Genomic DNA, 20,151 nt, shown 5'->3' on the forward strand with positions numbered 1-20,151 from the left:
GCACTTACCGTGGCTTTTTGTGGGAGATGATCAGTCCCAATTCCAGTGGGGGAGGCTGAAAGCAAGTCTCTCTTTGTGGACGTCCAGAGGTGGAGGGGCGTCCCTGGTTAGGGATCCGAGTCACGGCACCAGCTGTTGAGGAAGGGCAATAACCCTTCACGGTTGACCAAGTGAGTGTCAAATTATTATGTTGATTGCAATCCACAGAAAACCAAACGGAAACAGTGTTCTGTATTGGGAGGATTCAAAGAATCTCTGATCCCGTTTATTTTGCTTAGCATTTTATATTGTTTTGAGTATATCAATAGCCAAACAACTCTGCAGCCTTACTACAGTACTACAGGCTAACCAATGTTAGTACAATTATTACGGAAACACATATATGGTCATATTATCATTGTTAGTTCGAAGCACTATGGAAATTTACAAGGTCAATCCTGGCCTAAACTAGTTAGATAACAGGAGCGGAGTGTCTGACAAAATACAAAATGTTCTTGTGAGAACAGTTAGTGTGGGAAAGATGAAGTGACAGAAAAGAAGGAAAGAATGTATGTTATGCAAGGAGTGATAGTAACATGATTTTCTAACAAGTAGACAAAATGGAAGTGCTATAGCATGAATATCAATATGTCCTTTACCCAGGTCACAACACCTGAAAAAACACCATAGCATACGCATCACAGCTTCATGCGGCCCCAACCCTAGCCCTGCCATTCATTTCCACTGGTATCTTTGGATACCCAAAGGAGGATACGGCAAAAATAATAGTCGGGGCTATAAAGCAGTATATTGCCATGCATCCAGCTAAATTGAGAGAGATAAGACTCTTGGCCATCGACAGGATCCTTGTTGATTATGCCGCTCAATCAATCAAACCCACAATCAAACCCGATATCTGGTCTCCCCCAGTGTTCCCCTACCTCCAAGATCTCCCCACAATCAGTACTCATGCTTATTTCCCTCCACCTCCACCCCCTCTGGAGGAAGCGGACCAGAATACAAATACCAGACCACCCAAATACACCCCGTTTACCCCAACACAGACGGATACTCTGTGTAACCGTCTCCCGAACATTCCCCCATGGCTTTTTACAGAGCCATGGCCGCAAATAGAGATATATATTCAACAACAAGGCAAGATCTTTTACATCTGCTCCGTGTAAAAGCCAGTGAAGGATATTATCCGATGATAGAGACTGCTATCCCATATAACAGAACATTAGACTCCAATACGTATGAGAGTGGGGTTGACTTTTGTAAAGCCCTTAAAATATGGGCTCAGGATAAGTTGACTGATCAATCCACTACCCTCACAGATGTCACTCAAGAGAAGGGAGAGTCGGCTGAGAAGTTTTATGGGCGCCTTATGCAGGTCTATAAGGACCTTGGGTTTTCCTTGCATACTAAAACTCATTGCCAGCTGTTGGTATCCGCCTTTATCCAGGGGTTACGGGCTGAAATCAAGGACGCGATATTGGCTGTACGACCAGAAGTTGAGTCGGCCACCCCAGGAGATGCCCTAAAGGTAGCAAAAAGCTTCCAGAAAAGTGTCGTCCGGACCGCTTCTGCGGTTAAGTCTAAATCCAAACCCGCTGCAATGGTAGTTGCTGCACCCCCATTATCCATAGCACAGTATCCACCCTTGCCCCCCCAGTATCCTCCTCCTCCCTTACAGCCCCACTATTACCCCATGGCGGTACCTGATCAGCGAGTAATGTATCCCGAGAGAAGACCAGTAGTGAATTCCCGTCTTCAGTGTTGGAGGTGTGGCCGAGTAGGACACTTCCAAAGGGACTGTCACACCCCTGCTGGTCAGTGCACCACACATGCCCCCGTATCCAGAAATAGGAAGCCCCGGCCCACGGGACTTGTCACGAGAAAATGTCACCCAGGACCGCCCATTCTGAAATGAAGGCTAACCAGAGTCTGCCATCGTGATGCCGTAACCATCCCCGGGCTCTGTTCATCTGTAGTTCTCCCAGTGGGAGGGAATCCGGTGAAGTTCATGGTAGACACTGGGGCGGCCAACTCAATTTTAAAATCCACTGAACTGACCCAGGGTCTCCCAGTCCAATTTTCTAACGACAATCTAATATTGATCGGTGTAGATGGCAGACCTAACAAACACACTCTCACGAAACCTATTCCGATTGGCCCATTTCCAGAAGTAATGGCACAATTTGTCATATCCCCGACCTGCCCGGTAAATCTTTTAGGAGCAGACCTCTTGTCTAAATTCCGATCCCGAATTCAATTCCAGGACAATGGTCAGATGATCCTTACTTTAAAAGATCCAAACTCTGATGCACACATAGAGGAGGTCTGCATCTTAGGGCACTACCCACGGTTATGATTAACATATCAGATACCAATGGAAATCTCCCAAAAGATCCCAGGTTAGCTCCATACATAGAGGAAATCCTTTCCCATCTGTGGTCACAAGGCTCAGACGACATTGGGAGGTTGCCGGTAGAACCAATACAGGTGTACCTCAAGCCTGAAGCTCCCTTTCCCAAGGTTTGCCAGTACCCGCTCACACATGCACAAGAACAAGGTCTACACCAGCTATAGCTCGATTTACCCCACAACAATTATCAGAAGAAACAGATCATGTTGTACAATATGTGATTCAGCTTGCCAAAGCACTAGCTAACACCCATGCGTTAGTATCATCTTCTATTCCAGATCCAGCTAATGCAGAAGGTTGTCATACCCTCAAACCTACAACAGAGTACTGACCCTTTTAATAACAAGTTCATTACTCACCACCAGATTTTGGTACAAGAATTGAGACAATTAGAGAACAACCAGATCAGTGACTGTTGGATATGTACTCACTCACCAGTTTCAGCCGCTAGTATGCCCTTTCTGGCGGTCGCAGTCACTCTGGAAGAAATACTAAACTGGCCCAATTGTAGTGACGCCCTTGCTAATAATGCTACTATGTTTAGTAGATTATGGAACACCACTGTAGGTATACCAGTAGTTGGGTGGGTGGACCTCCCCTGGTGCCAAGGAAATCTTACTGCCACCAGTAAATACCTACAATTTCTTGCCCTTAATGGAAACATATGGGTGCCCAGAAACAAGTCTTCCTTGACTAATTTAGGCTTCATACCAACTGAAGGTTTACAAATTAGTTTTAATGCTACCTCTAGTATGGCAGATGCTTTTAAACCGTCATTGTTGGAAAGATACATTCATAATCACTCATGGGTACATGCAAATCTGTTTATAAAAGGTACCAATGACACATGTTATAAAATATCTGGTAATATCCCTTGTAATGAATCCTCTGAATATAAGCCTAGTGATCCAACATGTGGCAATCCGAATGTTGGATATTGTAGCCCCCTGGGACAAATGCCTTCATGGTGTATGTTATCAAATAACACAGTTTTTATCGATTTGGTACATAAATTAGTATTACAGCACTCTGCTTTATGGGATTTACCATCAGCCACATATTGGGTCTGTAGGAATAATGCGTATAAATGGCTCCCAGTCGGAGTAGGGGGGACTTGTACGTTGGCCCGGCTAACTACAGCCACTTATCTTATTCCCCATAGTAAAGTAGATATGAGAGCCATCCCTCTTCATACCATTTATATACGTGCAAAAGACAACACCCCAAGCCCATCAGGAAGACCTCATTTAGTACAAATGAGTATACCCAATAAGATAGCCAGTACTGTCTTCCTCTACCCTATGGTAACACAAATGTGGGATAAATTAGTGGAGGTCACTGATTACTTAGATGACCAGATTTGGAATATTTTGGAAGTAATTAATACTACTGTTGCGGTGCAGAATTGACGCGCCCCTGGGCCTGCTGTGTCGTGCGGCATCGCGCGCACGGGGGCTTACCCGGAGCCGGATCAGATGGGGGTAGTAGTCTCGTGGCGGTGACCCGGTCCGTGCCCAGGGAGTCAAACTGAGCGGCAGTCTTTAGCAGTAGATGTTAGAATGTTCGACTACGCCACCCGTTGAATGCGGCTATGAAGCCGCCGCTGCAGGGCAGACCGCTGAGGCCGGTGGTAAGGTTGTGCAGCGTAGCTGGTAGAACCCCCAACGGGAGGGGTATGACCTCAGGGCAGCAGATGTGAAAGATTGTGGTAGTGATGGTGCAGCAAGGAAGCTCAGAGACGTGTGGTGCAGTTCAAGGCTTTTACTCACAGGTGTTGCTCCGGTCACTTCGGCCAGCAGTGACCACCCGAGCCGTGCTGCGTCCACCAGGTGCGGGACTCGGCCAACCCCCAGGCAGTTCCAGAGCGTGGTCCCAAGCTCCCTTCTATTCCTTCCTACGGGCCGTCCTCACCAGGGACCCACCTTTGTCCGGCTCCCTCGGGTCTTTTGGTGGCGAAACCTTTCCCGGCTTCCCTGACCCTATGCGTGGTTTGCCTTCCTGGTGGATATGGTAAGGGGTCGCGCCAAAACTTGTCCACGACCTCCGGTTCCTGGCTAAGGATGTTTTGCCTCTACCAGTTTGGGATCCGGTACCCTCTTCTGCCAACCCTTCACCCGTCTTAATTCACTTGTGGGATCTCAGGGTTCCCTCTGCTTGTGTCCCTGGGCCTTTCACTGGGTTTTTCCTCTTCTTCCTCTTTCTCTGCTCTTCAGGCCTGGCCCTGGAGCTGGGCCCAGCCGGAGCCACAGCTCCCTGTCAGCCCTCTCTGGCTGAACTCTCCCTCAGAACAGACCCTGTCTCAAGATGGTGCCCACCTCTTATACTCCCTCTGACACCCGAGCCCAGGTGACTAGCACCCAATGGGCTCCTTCCTATGCCCAGAGTCCCTCCCCTGTCTGCTCCTACACTACTGGGATGTTCCTCCCCCCCTCCCACTCCAGCCAGGGACAGACGCTGTCGTACCTGCACATCTACCTAGTGGGAGTACCGTTGTTCTGTCCCCCGGAAATGGGATGAGTGTAGTGCATGCAGCTAACTGAGCCCGGTCCCACACTCCATCCTTACCCGGGAGTGGAATACCACACCTCTGGTTTGAGGTGCAATACCCCTGTAGCAGCCGAGTCCTCGGGGTGCTACAGAATCAGCTTATCATAGTGGCCAATCAACATACTTTAGTGCTGGACTATTTGACAGCAGCTCAAGGAGGGATGTGTCAGGTTATAGGCCCAGCCTGTTGTCACTATATTGATCCCGACTCTACCATACGGTTAAAGACTAAAATGGAAGACATTAGGAAACTCAGGGAAGAGTATAACAAACATAACAAATTGACCAAAGACAGTTGGTGGTCTGATACGTTCTCCTTTTTGAATCCTGCTAATTGGTTTAAAGGGATTGGTGGGTGGATTGCTGGAATATTACAAGGAGTGTTGCATATTGCTGCTTGCATCTTGTTAATATACGTCTTACTAAAACTAGTCTTTTATTGTATCCCATTTTGCATGAGGAAAACCTGCCAGTCTTCTGAGAGCAAGGAAGACGCTGTTAACCGACATCCAGTGCTACTGTACACGGACCTCCCAGATGTAACCAGCATTGAGGACCTGGATGACAAGGGAATGATGACCTTTACCCGCATGCCCCAACCAACCTCACATCTGAAGATCAGAGCTTTATGATTATATCAACTAACAAGGGGGGATGGACATGCCGCGACAGCCTCAATTGGTAACAAGGCACTAATTGAGTGAAGACCAATGTCCCTCAGGCTCAAAGCATGACCCTGGGATAGCACCTCTAATGTTAATAATAACATAATTTTTAGGGGGGAAAATGTAAAGGACATATTGATATTCATGCTATAGCAACTCCATTTTGTCTGCTTGTTTCAAAATCATGTTATTATCACTCCTTGCATAACATACATTCTTTCCTTCTTTTCTGTCGCTTCATCTTTCCCACACTAACTGTTCTCACAAGAACATTTCGTATTTTGTCAGACACAACTGTTATCTAACTAGTTTAAGCCAGGATTGACCTTGTAAATTTCCATAGTGCTTCGAACTAACAATGATAATATGACCATATATGTGTTTCCGTAATAATTGTACTAACATTGGTTAGCCTGTAGTACTGTAGTAAGGCTGCAAAGTTGATTGGCTATTGATATGCCCAAAACAATATAAAATGCTAAGCAAAATAAACGGGATCAGAGATTCTTTGAATCCTCCCAATACAGAACACTGTTTTCGTTTTGTTTTCTGTGGATTGCAATCAACATAATAATTTGACATTCACTTGGTCAACCGTGAAGGGTTATTGCCCTCCCTCAACAGTAGGACATTATACTGTGTATGGGAGGCTATAGGTGCATTATAGTGTGCATAGAGGCTTTTTGGCCATCATACTCTATAAAGGGACTATGGGCCATAATACTGTGCATAGCTGGGCTGTGGACTATCAAAGTGTCTATAGAGGGGCTATTGTCTATCATCATTTAAATAGTGGCTATGTTCTATCATACTGTGTATGGGAAGCTATAGGCTATAAATCTGTGTAATTAGGGGATATATGGCATCATACTGCATATGGGGGGGTTATAGAGGCATTATGTTGTGTATAGAGGCTTGTGGGCCATCATACTCTAAAAAGGGCTATGGGCAATCATATTGTGTATAGGTTCTTATTAGCTATCATACACTATAGAGGGGCTATGGGGCCATAATACTGTGTATAGCTGGGCTATGTGCTACCATATTGTATAGGGGACTATGGGCTATCATGTTGTGAATAGGCCTCTGCATCTCAATTCTAGACATGTGTGAGACATTTCAAATTTCTTATACCGGTGATCACCTTTCATCTCATCCATGACAGCACTAACACCCAGTGCTGTGTTGGGTAAGAGAGAAATAAATAGGTGAGTGATGGCCAGTTATTAATGGGTGGAGGAGGCTGGACTTTGTATTTTCATCAGCACATGTCTACAATATTTCCACCTTTATGGTACTTTATATAGATTTACACTCTGTATATAATACAGAAAAATACCGGTAATTGAATTTCCCCAAGACCATGAGAATGCATCATAGTTTTGGGGAAAAAGGTGAGTGTTGGCCGGCTATTTAGGGGTGGAGGAGGCCGGATTTTTTTTTTTTTTTTTTAGTTCAGTTTATAGAACATCACATACAATTTGAGAGTAAGCAGTGCACATAGCAGGAAAATTAACCCAGAAGTGGGCAAAAAAGGGCCGTAATTCTGTGTATAGCTGGGCTATGGACTATCAAACTGTCCATAGAGGGGCTATAGTCTATCATTATATATAGGAGCTATGTTCTATCATACTGTGTATAGAAAGCTATAGGCTATAAATCTGTGTAAATAGGGGATATGGAGAATCATACTGTGCATGGGGGCTATAGAGGCATTATACTGTGTATAGGCAGGTATGGGGACATTATACTGTGTATGGGGGACTATGGGTGCATTGTACTGTGTATAGGCAGGTACTAGTACATTATACTGTGTATGGGGGACTAAAGGTGCATTATATAGTCTATTGGCAGCTATGGGGACATTACTGTGTATAGGGGCTAATCGGACATCATACTGTGTATAGCTGGGCTTATGGGCCATAATAATGTGTATCTGGGCTATGGACTATCAAACTGTCCATAGAGGGGCTATAGTCTATCATTATATATAGGAGCTATGTTCTATCATACTGTGTATGGAAAGCTATAGGCTATTGACGCGCCCCCTGGGCCGTGGGGCACTCGGCAGCTGGGCCTCTGTGTACGCCGGCGGGGGATATCACGGTGGCTGGCCAGGTCCGTGACCCAGGGCGGTCAGTAAAAGGGGAAATTTATAGGGGATTTGGAAAGTTCGTGACGCCACCTGTGGAAAGCGGCAAAAGGGTGCCGCTGCTGCGGAGCAGTCCTCTGGAGCTGGTATTACGGCAGCAGGGATGGTGTGGCTCTCCACAGGTAGAGGTAGCTCCAGGGCAGTGTAGGTAGTGTAAGTTGCGCTGGGCGTTGTAGTGCCGGGAGGGAGAGCTGGCGTGGATGAAAGAAGGGACGGAGGCAGTGCGGTGCAGTCATCCGAGTTTTTACTCACAGTTCTTATGACAGTTCCACTGGTGCACTGTACAGGTGTCAGCCTCCCACGTCGCGCTGCGTTCACCAGGCAGGGGTTCAGTACTTCCTCAGGTAGGTTAGGAGAACCTGACAGAACCCCACTTTCTTGTGTTCCTAGCTAGACCGTCTTCACGCTGGGTCTTTCTCCCTCCTGCCCTGCGCTTCCCACTCTCAATCCCGCTCGGGTTCTCTGAAGTCCCTCCTGTCTCGTCGGAGTTCCCGGACCTGCTTGACCCTCACGGGGATTAGAATGAGGCTTCGGCAACTGACTATATAAGCCAGAAGCCTCCGGTTTTCCCAGCCGAGACTTAGAGTAACACGGCTGGACCAGGGACCGGTCCCCTTCTTGCGGCCTACGATCCCTCTGTCTTCTGGCAGATTCGGGGCGTACGGATGCCGTCCTGCACTCGCCGTACCCCCTGGGATTCCTTCCTTAGAATGGAGCCTACTCCTCTGCTCCACTCCTGGGCCTCTAGGACCTGGCCCTACTTAAGGAGCAGAGCTCCTAAAGAGCCTCTGCTCCCAGACTGACTTCCTGAACTGTTCTTCTGGACTGCATTGCCACCCTAAAATGGCCTCCCTTTTTATATCTCAGTCTATAGTGCTCCCCTTAACTGCTTCCTCCACCCACACCCACTACTGGTTCCCCCTACCTTTGGGTTCCCCCCACTCCAGCCAGGGACAGGGCTCAGCAGGAAAACACATTGCATCTTGCCCTTCCAGCCGGCCTGGAGCAGTGTAGTGTTGGATGCAGGTGTTGGGGTTCTGGGTAGCACTCCCTCCTTACCTGAGAGAAGGAGACACCACACCTCTGGGTGAGGCGCAGTATCTCTGTGGCGACTGAACCCTCAGGGGCGCCACACTATAAATCTGTGTAAATAGGGAATATGGAGAATCAAACTGTGTATGGGGGACTATAGGTACATTATACTGTGCATAGGCATGTATTAGGACATTATACTGTGTATGGGGGACTAAAGGTGCATTATACAGTTTATAGGCAGGTATGGGGACATTATACTGTGTATAGGGGCTAATCGGGCATCATACTGTGTATAGGGTCTTATGGGCCATAATAATGTGTATCTGGGGTATGGACTATCAAACTGTCCATAGAGGGGCTATAGTCTATCATTATATATAGGAGCTATGTTCTATCATACTGTGTATGGAAAGCTATAAGCTATAAATCTGTGTAAATAGGGGATATGGAGAATCATACTGTGTATGGGGGCTATAGAGGCATTATACTGTGTATAGGCAGGTATGGGGACATTATACTGTGTATGGGGAACTATAGGTGCATTATACTGTGCATAGGCAGGTATTAGGTCATTATATTGTGTATGGGGGGCTATAGGTGCATTATACTTTGTATAGGCAAATATGGGGACATTATACTGTGTAAAGGGGCTATTCTGGCATCATACTGTGTATAGCTGGGCTATGCACTATCAAACTGTCTATAGAGGGGCTATGGTTTATCATATTGTACATAGGGGGGCTATGTTCTAATATACTGTGTATGGGAAGCTATGGGCTATAAAACTGTGTAAAAAGGGGATATATGGCATCATACTGTGTATGGGGGGCTATAGAGGCATTATAGTGTGAATAGAGGCTTTTTGGCCATCATACTCTATAAAGGGACTATGGGCCATAATGCTGTGCATAGCTGGGCTGTGGACTATCAAAGTGTCTATAAAGGGGCTATTGTCTATCATCATTTATATAGGGGCTATGTTCTATCATACTGTGTATGGGAAGCTATAGGCTATAAATCTGTGTAAATAGGGGATATATGGCATCATACTGCATATGGGGGGGTTATAGAGGCATTATACTGTGTATAGAGGCTTGTGGGCCATCATACTCTATAAAGGGCTATGGACAATCATATTGTGTATAGGTTCTTATGAGCCATCATACACTATAGAGGGGCTATAGGGCCATAATACTGTGCATAGCTGGGCTATGGGCCACCATACTGCGTATAGCTGGGCTATGGGCCAAAATACTGTGTATATCTGGGCTATGCAAAAAAAAGAAGCATGGACCGCACCTCCAAAAATCATACATTTGATCTAATGCCTCTTGGCAAAAATATATATAACTGAACATGAGGTTCTTAGTTTAACATTCTGATCAGACTGTATGAAGCCCACTGCCACGTCACGGCAAACCTCGTAGTGGGTCCTAACATTTCCTACCTGAACGGGAGCGGAGCCGTGTGCCAACCACCGCCACGGTGACAATGCACCAGCAGGGCGGGCGGCCTGGTGCCTCACAGCACCCATGCTGCAAGACCGAGTCCCCATGACTCCAGGCCACGCCGCCCAGCAAGCACAAAACCACAGCAACAATGGCCGACACACTACACCAACACCACATGAAAGGAGCACTGTAGCTCACCTTCCTCAAGCTCTCAAGTGAGAGCAAAAATAGACTAGACCCTCTTTGCAGTCTCCTGCTAATTAAAATCGCCTGTGCCAAATGGGAGGAGTGCTGGTCCAAGAAAGGGGAAAGAATATGCAATGCAAAAAAAAGAAGCATGGACCGCACCTCCAAAAATCATACATTTGATCTAATGCCTCTCTGCAAAAAATAGGAATTATTCCTACCGTTAATTACGTTTCCAGGAGTCCATCATAATGGCACGACAGGAGTTAAGTCCTCTGTTCCTCTAGGGACAGGAAACACATGAGAGGTTAAAAGCCCCCCCCCACCATCACACCCTCAGTGTTTGTACTAATCACCAAACCAGGATGGATGCAACTCTATTTTATTATATACATATACCAATGTTACATTCACATTAGTGTCAAGAGTAGGGGCGGGAAATATGGCGCCGTTATGATGGACTCCTGGAAACGTAATTAACGGTAGGAATAATTCCTATTTTACCAGTACGTCCATCATAACGGCACGACAGGAGACATACCAAATCAAAAGAAATGGAACATTTAGGGCGGGACTACTGCCTGAAGGACTTTACAGCCATAGGAAATTGTTGACTGAACAATACATCCAATTTATAATGTTTACTAAATGTGGATATATTGGACCAGGTTGCTGCCTGGCAAATTTGGCCCACTGATGCTCCAGCTTTCTCCGCCCAAGAAGCGGAGATTGTCCGAGTAGAATGAGCTTTAAGGGAAATTGGTGGATCCTTCCCCTCAGATTCATACGCGAGGGCGATAGTCCTTGTCAACCACCTTGCTAGAGTCGGCTTAGAAGCTTTCTTGCCCTTATTCACACCCGAGAATTGCAGAAAAAGGTTTGAGTCTCTCCTCCAGGGGGCTGTGATTTCTATATACCGAATAATTGCCCTCCTGACGTCCAAGGTATGGAAGGATTTTTCCTTTTCATTTTTGGGAGACTGGCAGAAAGACGGCAGTATTATCTCTTGATTCAGGTTCGAACTGGACACCACCTTAGGGTGAAAGGAGGGATCCAGTTTAAGAACCAATCTGTCCTCCAGAATTTTAAGGTATGGGTCCAGAACTGAGAGAGCCTGGATCTCACCTACCCGCTTCGCTGTAGTAACTGCCACAAGAAAGGCTGATTTCATAGAGAGCAGGTCTACTGATGTTTATTCTAGGGGTTCAAAGGGGGACTTACATAAAGCCCTCAACACCAGGTTCAGATCCCACGGTGGTACTAGACTCCTTATCGTGGGTTTAAAACGAGAAGTTGCTTTTATGAACCTTGATATCCATGGGTGGTCTATTAAGGAGTAGTCCAAAAAAGCACTTAGGGCCGAGATATGAACTTTTAACGTATTTGGCCTCAGTCCCTTATCAAACCCCTCTTGGAGGAAATCCAGTATCTTTGGAATATTGGGACTAGACAAATTTCCCACAGACTGACCTGCAAAGCTACAGAACTGTTTCCAAATCCTAGAATAGATGGCTGACGTTACTGGTTTCCTACAGGCTTGTAGAGTTGTAATTACTCGATGAGAAAGGCCCTTAGAGGCTAGGATCCGCCTCTTAGGTTCCATGCTGTCAGTTGGAGGAATTGGACGTTCGGATGTAACAAGGGACCCTGCAATAGAAGATTTCTCCTGGCTGGGAGTCTGAATGGGAGATCCACCGACATCCGGTGTAGCAGAGGGAACCAGCTCTTTTTGGGCCAGTAGGGCGCTATCAGAATAAGAGCTCCCCTCTCCTGTTGGATTTTCCTTAGTACTCTTGAGATGAGAGGGACTGGAGGAAAGGCGTACACCAGTTTTGTTCCCCATGATTGAGAAAGGGCATCTATTCCTTCTGGGCTGTTGACTGGGTCCAAGGAAAAAAAGCGCTGCAGCTTACTGTTTTTTCTCGCTGCGAACAGGTCTATGAACGGGGTGCCCCATCGTTGAATGATTTGATGAAACACATCCGGATTCAGCTCCCAATCTGAGGGGCCAACTCTTGCTCTGCTGAGAAAATCTGCTAACACATTTTCGGACCCCCTTAGATGAATAGCCGATATTGAAAGAACATTTCTTTCCGCCCAGTAGAAAATTCTTGCCACCAAGGATTGTAACCATTTCCCTCTTGGACCTCCTTGCCGACGAAGAAAAGCGATGGTGGTGCTGTTGTCTGAGAAAATTTTTACGTGATTTCCTGACATCTTTGAAGAGTTTCCCAGACCGCCTTAAGCTCCCTGAAAATTGACGACCTGTGTTGTATCTCTTTGGGCCACATCCCTTGTAGATATCTGCTTCCTATGCTTGCTCCCCAGCCTTTTTCGCTGGCATCCGTATGGATCTGGATTGAAGGAAGAAGGATCCAGTCTACTGCATTTTCTAAGTTTGAAGGGTCTATCCACCAGGAAAGGGAGTTTTTTTGCTCTCTTGACAGTCTCATTTTCTTGTCTAATCCCGATGGTCGTCTGTTCCAAACTGACAGGATCGATTTCTGTAACGGCCTTGAACGAGCCTGTGCCCATTTCACGCTCGGAATGCATGAGGTCATCAGTCCTAAGATCCGCATGGCGTATCTGATTGAGATGGTCTTCCGTTTCTCGAAGTTGTAAATTTCCAGTTTTATTTTTTCTCTTTTCTCCTGGGGCAAGGAGGACTTTTGAAGACTGGAATCTAAGAGTACCCCTAGAAATACTTTTGTAGTACTTGGATGGAGGCTTGATTTTTCCCAATTGATGATACACCCCAAATATTCCAGGGTTTTAATCGTATGATCTTGTTGACTGAGAAGAACAGACTCTGACTCTGCCACTAACAATATATCGTCCAGGTAAGAGATGATTATAATCCCCTGTGTTCTTAAGAAGGCCGCTACTTCTGTCATAATCTTTGTGAATATTCGGGGGGCCGAGGACAGACCGAAGGGTAGGCAAGTGAATTGAAAGTGGTGTACTGTGTCCTCTTGCTCTAGAGCAAACCTTAGGTATTGCTGGTGACTTGTGTGAATTGGAACATGGTAATATGCATCCTTGAGGTCTAGGGTGCACATTACCGATCCCTTCTCTATCAATGGAATGCTGGTTTTTATAGTTTCCATTTTGAACCTTTTGTATTCCACCCACTGGTTTAGGGGCTTGAGGTTTATAACCGTACGGCGTTTGCCTGAGGGTTTTAACACCGAGAAGAGGGAGGAATAATGGCCTAAACCCTGCTCTGAAGGGGGGGGGGGCTGTTTTACCACGTGTAGGGATTGAAGGACTAATATATCCTGCCATAGACTCTTGAGATCTACGGGGGAGTGAGGACGAGTGATTTGGAAACGATGAGGAGGAGCATGGGAGAAGTCTATTTTGTAACCTTCCCCTAAGGAACGTAGGATCCATTGATTTTTTGTAATGGACGCCCACTTGTCCTGAAAGAAAAGAAGCCTGCCCCCTACTCCAATGGCATCATGGTCTAGCTGGGGCTCCAGAGGCGACCTGATCTGTTCTGTCCTTTCCTCCCTTCCGGTAAGACCATCTCCCCGTCTTACCCTTACCCCTGTAATCACGTTTAGGGGATCGACGGGGTCAACGAAAGGGCCGGTATCTTTTAACCCTATCCTCGGGGAATCCTTTTTTCTTGTCGTATGCTCTTTCTAGGATCTCGTCCAACACTGGACCAAAGACCCGAGCACCTGAAAAGGGAATTGAGCACAGTTTATTCTTTGAGTGGCTATCCCCCGACCACGTTTTTAGCCATATTGCCCGTCTAGCGGTATTAGATAATCCACTACATCTAGCTGCAAATCTGACTGATTCGGCCGAGGCATCAGCCATGAATTGCGTTGCCAGCTTTAACATGGGAAGAGAGTCTGATAGCATTTCCACAGGGGAGTCCGACCTAATTTGATCTGACAGCTCGTCCAACCAAAGGCACATGGATCTTGCCACTGAAGTGGCAGCGATATTTGATTTAATTATGGCTGCTGAGGCTTCCCAACTCCTCTTGAGCATGCTCTCTGCCTTCCTATCCATTGCGTCCTTGAGGCAAGACGAATCCTCAAAGGGGATGGAAGTTTTCTTAGCCACTTTCGCTATTGGAACATCTACTTTAGGGATTTCCTCCCAAAGTTTGATGTCCTCCGGATTGAAAGGAAGACGGGATTTAAAGTCTCTTGGCACAATGAGTCTTTTCTCCACTTCTTCCCATTCCTCCATAATCATTGATTTTAAATGCTCATTTACAGGGAACATTCTATTTCTCTGAGTTCTCAGACCTGCGAACATTTCATCTTGTCTGGAATGGGAGACCTGAGTGTCCTCCAAGTTCATAGTATGCCTAACGGACTTTAATAGTTCATCCGTATGTTCTGCAGAGAAGATATATTTCTTTCTCTCTTGTGAGGGTAACTGAGAGAAGCGATCCTCATCTTCTTCTAGACTGTGCTCTGATGCGGAGTCTGAATATTCTCCTTCCTCAGACACCTCTTCCATCTCCCACCTAGGTCTTTTCTGGCGAGGGGAGGGTTGAACTATTTGGGGTGACGGCTGTGTATGGGAAGGCATGAGGCTCAAGACTGTACTCTGGACCTCCTCACGGATCATAGATCTTATATCCGTCAAAAAGGAAGTTTTTTCTTCCTTTAAGACCTCGGCTATACATTTTTTTACACAGCCGCCTTTTATATGAGTCCTGAAGCTTCGTGTTACAGTCTACACATCGTCTTGATGTTTTGGAAGAAGATCCAGACCTCTGGGTTCCCCTCTCCTAATCCATAAAAAAATATAAAAGGACACCGGAGATTTACTATAAAGACCTGTCCTAGAATATTCTGATTTTATCAAGAGAAGGGCCTAAGGCTGTTACTCACACTGCCCAGGGACTCTGAAGGGGCTTCTGACCGTGAAGGATTAGCTTCCATGGTGTCAGAGTGTGTGTGGCTGAGGTGTACCCTTTTATAGGGTCTTACCTGATCCAGGTGGTAGCCACGCCCCCAACGATAACCGCCATTCTTAATGCCCTGGAGGCTCACCACCGACTCCGGACACCTGTGCGTTCTGGGCGCCAGCAGCCCCTCTTCCCAGTGTCGGAAGGAGAAGCCCATGTGCCGTGCGTTCCACCCTGGAGCGCACGCCGGCCAAAGCTGATGTCCGCTCTCCTGACTCCGCCTCCCGGCCGGAAGTCTCGCACAGCGCTCGGCGTGCGCTCCACCCTGGAACGCACGCCGGCCCCAAAGCGGATGTTCGCACTGATGACTCCGCCTCCCAACCGGAAGCCATACACAGCGATCCTCCGTGGAGCGCACGCTGGCCTTTCAGAGCAACGCTCAGAGCCCCCTGTCCGGGGGATACAGCGGCAAGTGGCGGTTTTCTGGCTGAGGGACCCCGCAGAGGGGTATCAGCATGGAGCCTCTGGACCGAAGGAAGGGGAGAGTTCTCAGACCCCCGATCCCCCTGGCTCTCAGGTAACTTCTATCTTCAGAGAACCTCTCCATAGCGTCCTGTCCTGCTAGGGACAGGAAAAACACTGAAGGTGTGATGGGGGGGGGGCTTTTAACCTCTCATGTGTTTCCTGTCCCTAGAGGAACAGAGGACTTAACTCCTGTCGTGCCGTTATGATGGACGTACTGGTAGATATATATAACTGAACATGAGGTTCTGTAACGGGTCTGGGAGGTGGAACCTCTGAGCTACTATACAAAGGGGCAGTCCTTGTAAGGAAGCGGGTGGCTCCCAGGGAAGGCGGGCAGGTAGACACGGCAAGTGACAGGAACAGTCTCTGGGTAGAAGGGCAGGAGGTCACGGCAAGTGACGGGGACAGTCTCTTGACAGGCGGGTGGTCACGGCAAGTGACGGCAGGGTAAGAGTCTCTAGACAGGCAGGAGGTCACGGCCAGTGACAGCAGGGTAAGAGTCTCTAGACAGGCAGGTGGTCACGGCAAGTGACGGCAGGGCCTCCAGGTAGGCTAGCTGGCGGGTAGCAGGTGAGCGCTCCCAGGTGAGCGGAAAGAGTCTCTCGGCTGGCTGGCAGGTGGTCACGGCAAGTGACGGCGGAGCCTCCAGGTAGGCTAGCTGGCGGGAAGCAGGTGAGCGCTCCCAGGTGAGCTGGCAGGTGGTCTCAGGCAGGTATCAAGCAGGTATCAGGCAGGTATCAGGCAGGTATCAGGCAGGTATCAGGCAGGTGCTTCCTGATCCGCAGGCGGACTGGTCCATAGACAGACTGGCGGATGCTGGTAGACAGACTGTCGGACCGCAGGGAATGCAAGCAGGTAGACAGAGCTGGAGAACAGACTGGCAATGGGACCTGAGGGCTGAAGCAGAGGTGATGTTGGTGCAGTGTGTCGGCCATTGTTGCTGTGGTTTTGTGCTTGTGGGGCGGCACGGCCTGGAGTCATGGGGACTCGGTCTTGCAGCATGGGTGCTGTGAGGCACCAGGCCGCCCACCCTGCTGGTGCATTGTCGCTGTGGCGGTGGTTGGCACACGGCTCCGCTCCCGTTCAGGTAGGAAATGTTAGGACCCACTACGAGGTTTGCCGTGACGTGGCAGTGGGCTTCATACAGTCTGATCAGAATGTTAAACTAAGAACCTCATGTTCAGTTTTATATATTTTTGCCGAGAGGCATTAGATCAAATGTATGATTTTTGGAGGTGCGGTCCATGCTTCTTCTTTTTTTTGCATTGCATATTCTTTCCCCTTTCTTGGACCAGCACTCCTCCCATTTTGCACAGGCGAATTTAATTAGCAGGAGACTGCAAAGAGGGTCTAGCCTATTTTTGCTCTCACTTGAGAGCTTGAGGAAGGTGAGCTACAGTGCTCCTTTCATGTGGTGTTGGTGCAGTGTGTCTGCCATTGTTGCTGTGGTTTTGTGCTTGTGGGGCGGCGCGGCGCGGCCTGGAGTCATGGGGACTCGGTCTTGCAGCATGGGTGCTGTGAGGCACCAGGCCGCCCACCCTGCTGGTGCATTGTCGCTGTGGCGGTGGTTGGCACACGGCTCCTCTCCCGTTCAGGTAGGAAATGTTAGGACCCACTACGAGGTTTGCCGTGACGTGGCAGTGGGCTTCATACAGTCTGATCAGAATGTTAAACTAAGAACCTCATGTTCAGTTATATATATTTTAGCCGAGAGGCATTCGATCAAATGTATGATTTTTGGAGGTGCGGTCCATGCTTCTTCTTTTTTTTTGCATATCTGAGCTATGGGCTATAATGCTGTGTATAGCTGGGCTATGGGCTATAATGCTGTGTATAGCTGGGCTATGGGCTACCATATTGTGTATGGGGAGCTATGGGCTATCATGTTGTGAATAGGCCTCTGCATCTCAATTATAGACATGTGTGAGACACTTTAAAATTTTTATACCGGTGATCACCTTTCATCTCATCCATGACAGCACTAACACCCAGTGCTGTGTTGGGTAAGAGAGAAATAAATAGGTGAGTAATGGCCAGCTATTAATGGCTGGAGGAGGCTGGACTTTGTATTTTCATCAGCACATGTCTACAATATTTCCATCTTTATTGTACTATATATAGATTTACACTCTGTATATAATACATAAAAATACCGGTAATTGAATTTCCCCAAGACCATGAGAATGCATCATAGTTTTGGGGAAAAGGTGAGTGTTGGCCGGCTATTTAGGGGTGGAGGAGGCCGGATTTTTTTTTTGTTATTCGGTTTAGAGAACATCACATACAATGTGAGCGTAAGCAGCGTACATAGCAGGAAAATTCACCAGAAATGGACAGAAATGGGGCATAATATTGTGTATAGCTGGGCTATGGACTAACAGACTGTCTATAGAGGAGCTATTGTCTATCATATTGTATATAGGGGGGCTATGCTCTATCTTACTGTGTAAATTGGGGATGTATGGCATCATACTGTGTATGGGGGGCTATAGGTGCATTATACTGTGTATAGGCAGGTGTGGGGACATTATACTGTGTATAGGGGCTTATGGGCCATAATACTGTGAAATCTGGGCTATGGACTATCAAACTGTCTATAGAGGGGTTATTGTCTATCATATTGTATATAGGGGGCTATATTCTACCCTACTGTGTATGGGAAGATATAGGCTATAAAACTGTGTAAATAGGGGATGTATTGCTTCATACTGTGTGTGTGGGGCTATAGGTGCATTATACTGTGTATAGGCAAGTATGGGGACATTATACTATGTATAGGGGCTATTCAAGCATCATACTATGTATAGCTGGGCTATGCACTATCAAACTGTCTATAGAGGGGCTATGGTTTATCATATTGTACATAGTGGGTCTATGTTCTAATATACTGTGTATGGGAAGCTATGGGCTATACAACTGTGTAAAAAGGGGATATATGGCATTATACTGTGTATGGGGGGCTATAGAGGCATTATAGTGTGTGTAGAGGCTTTTTGGCTATCATACTCTATAAATGGACTATGGGCCATAATACTGTGCATAGCTGGGCTGTGGACTATCAAAGTGTCTATAGAGGGGCTATCGTCTATCATATTGTATATAGGGGGTTATGCTCTATCATACTGTGTAAATGGGGTATGTAACTTGACGCGCCCCCTGGGCCGTGTGTGTGGGGGGATACCCGGAGCCGGGTCTCTGTGCAGTGCTAGGGGTTGTAGTCTCCGTGGCGGCGACACAGTCCCGTGGCTCAGGGTGGTCAAACCTGTGGCAGATCTGTTTCTTTGGTTTTGTAATGTTTAAATGTCCGACTACGCCACCTGTGGATTGCAGTCACTGAGAACCGCCGCTGCGGGGCAGACCGCTGAGGCCGATGTTGTGTGCGCAGCAGGGGGTAGTATAACTCTCCACGGGAGGAGTATAGCCTCAGGGCAGTGAGTGCAGATGGTGGGGGTGATGGTGCACGGGAGTAACAGTAATGACTCAGAGTCCAGTGATGCAGTCCAGGGTCTTTACTCACAGTTTTACACTCCAAGCCACTTCTGCAGGTAATGGCTGCCCACGTCGTACTGTGCTCACCAGGTGAGGGGCTCGGCCAACTCCCAGGTACCTTTTGGAATGCTTTTCAGGACCCCCTTCGTGTGTCCTTTCCCTGGCCTGTCGTGCCCCACAATTGACCACGTTTCTGTCCAGCTGCCTCGGGCCTTGGCGGGCAAACGTATGTTCCGTTTCCCTGGGTCCTATATGGTGCCTTCCTAACGGGTGTAGTGAGGGGCCGTACACTTGCAATGCCACGGCCTCCGGTTACTAGCTGAGGGTAGTTGCTCTCCTCCACTAGATGAGGGATCCGGTTCCCTTTCTTGGCCTGACTCCCCCCTACTCTGGTAGCGGCGGGCGTACGGTGGCGACTGGCCGGTCCGCACCCCTGGGGTCCCTTCACTCCACTCCTGGAGCCTTCTCCGTTCCTCTCCTCTCCTTTCTTCTCCTCCAGGCCCAGGCCTAAAGACTTGGCCTGCCTGCGGAGCAGGGCCCATACGAAGCCTCTGCTCCCAGCCTCCTTCTCTCTCTGCTCTTCTCTCTTTCTCTCTGACTCTAAGATGGTGCCCACCTCATATACTCCCTTTTACAGTGCACCCAGATCTACTCTCCCCACCCACACACTACCGGGTTCCCCCTTTCTAGGTGTTCCCTCCCCCCCACTCCAGCCAGGGACAGGGACAGTTGTGCTCACACTTGGGAGCATTGTCACCCTGTCCCCCGGAAATGTGGTGTAGTGCATGTGGGTGTTAGGGTCCTGAGCCACACTC

Source organism: Phyllobates terribilis, unplaced genomic scaffold, assembly GCF_046119375.1.
Source record: "Phyllobates terribilis strain yellow unplaced genomic scaffold, ASM4611937v1 Scaffold_11__3_contigs__length_659146591, whole genome shotgun sequence".
NCBI classification, from domain to species: Eukaryota; Metazoa; Chordata; class Amphibia; order Anura; family Dendrobatidae; genus Phyllobates; species Phyllobates terribilis.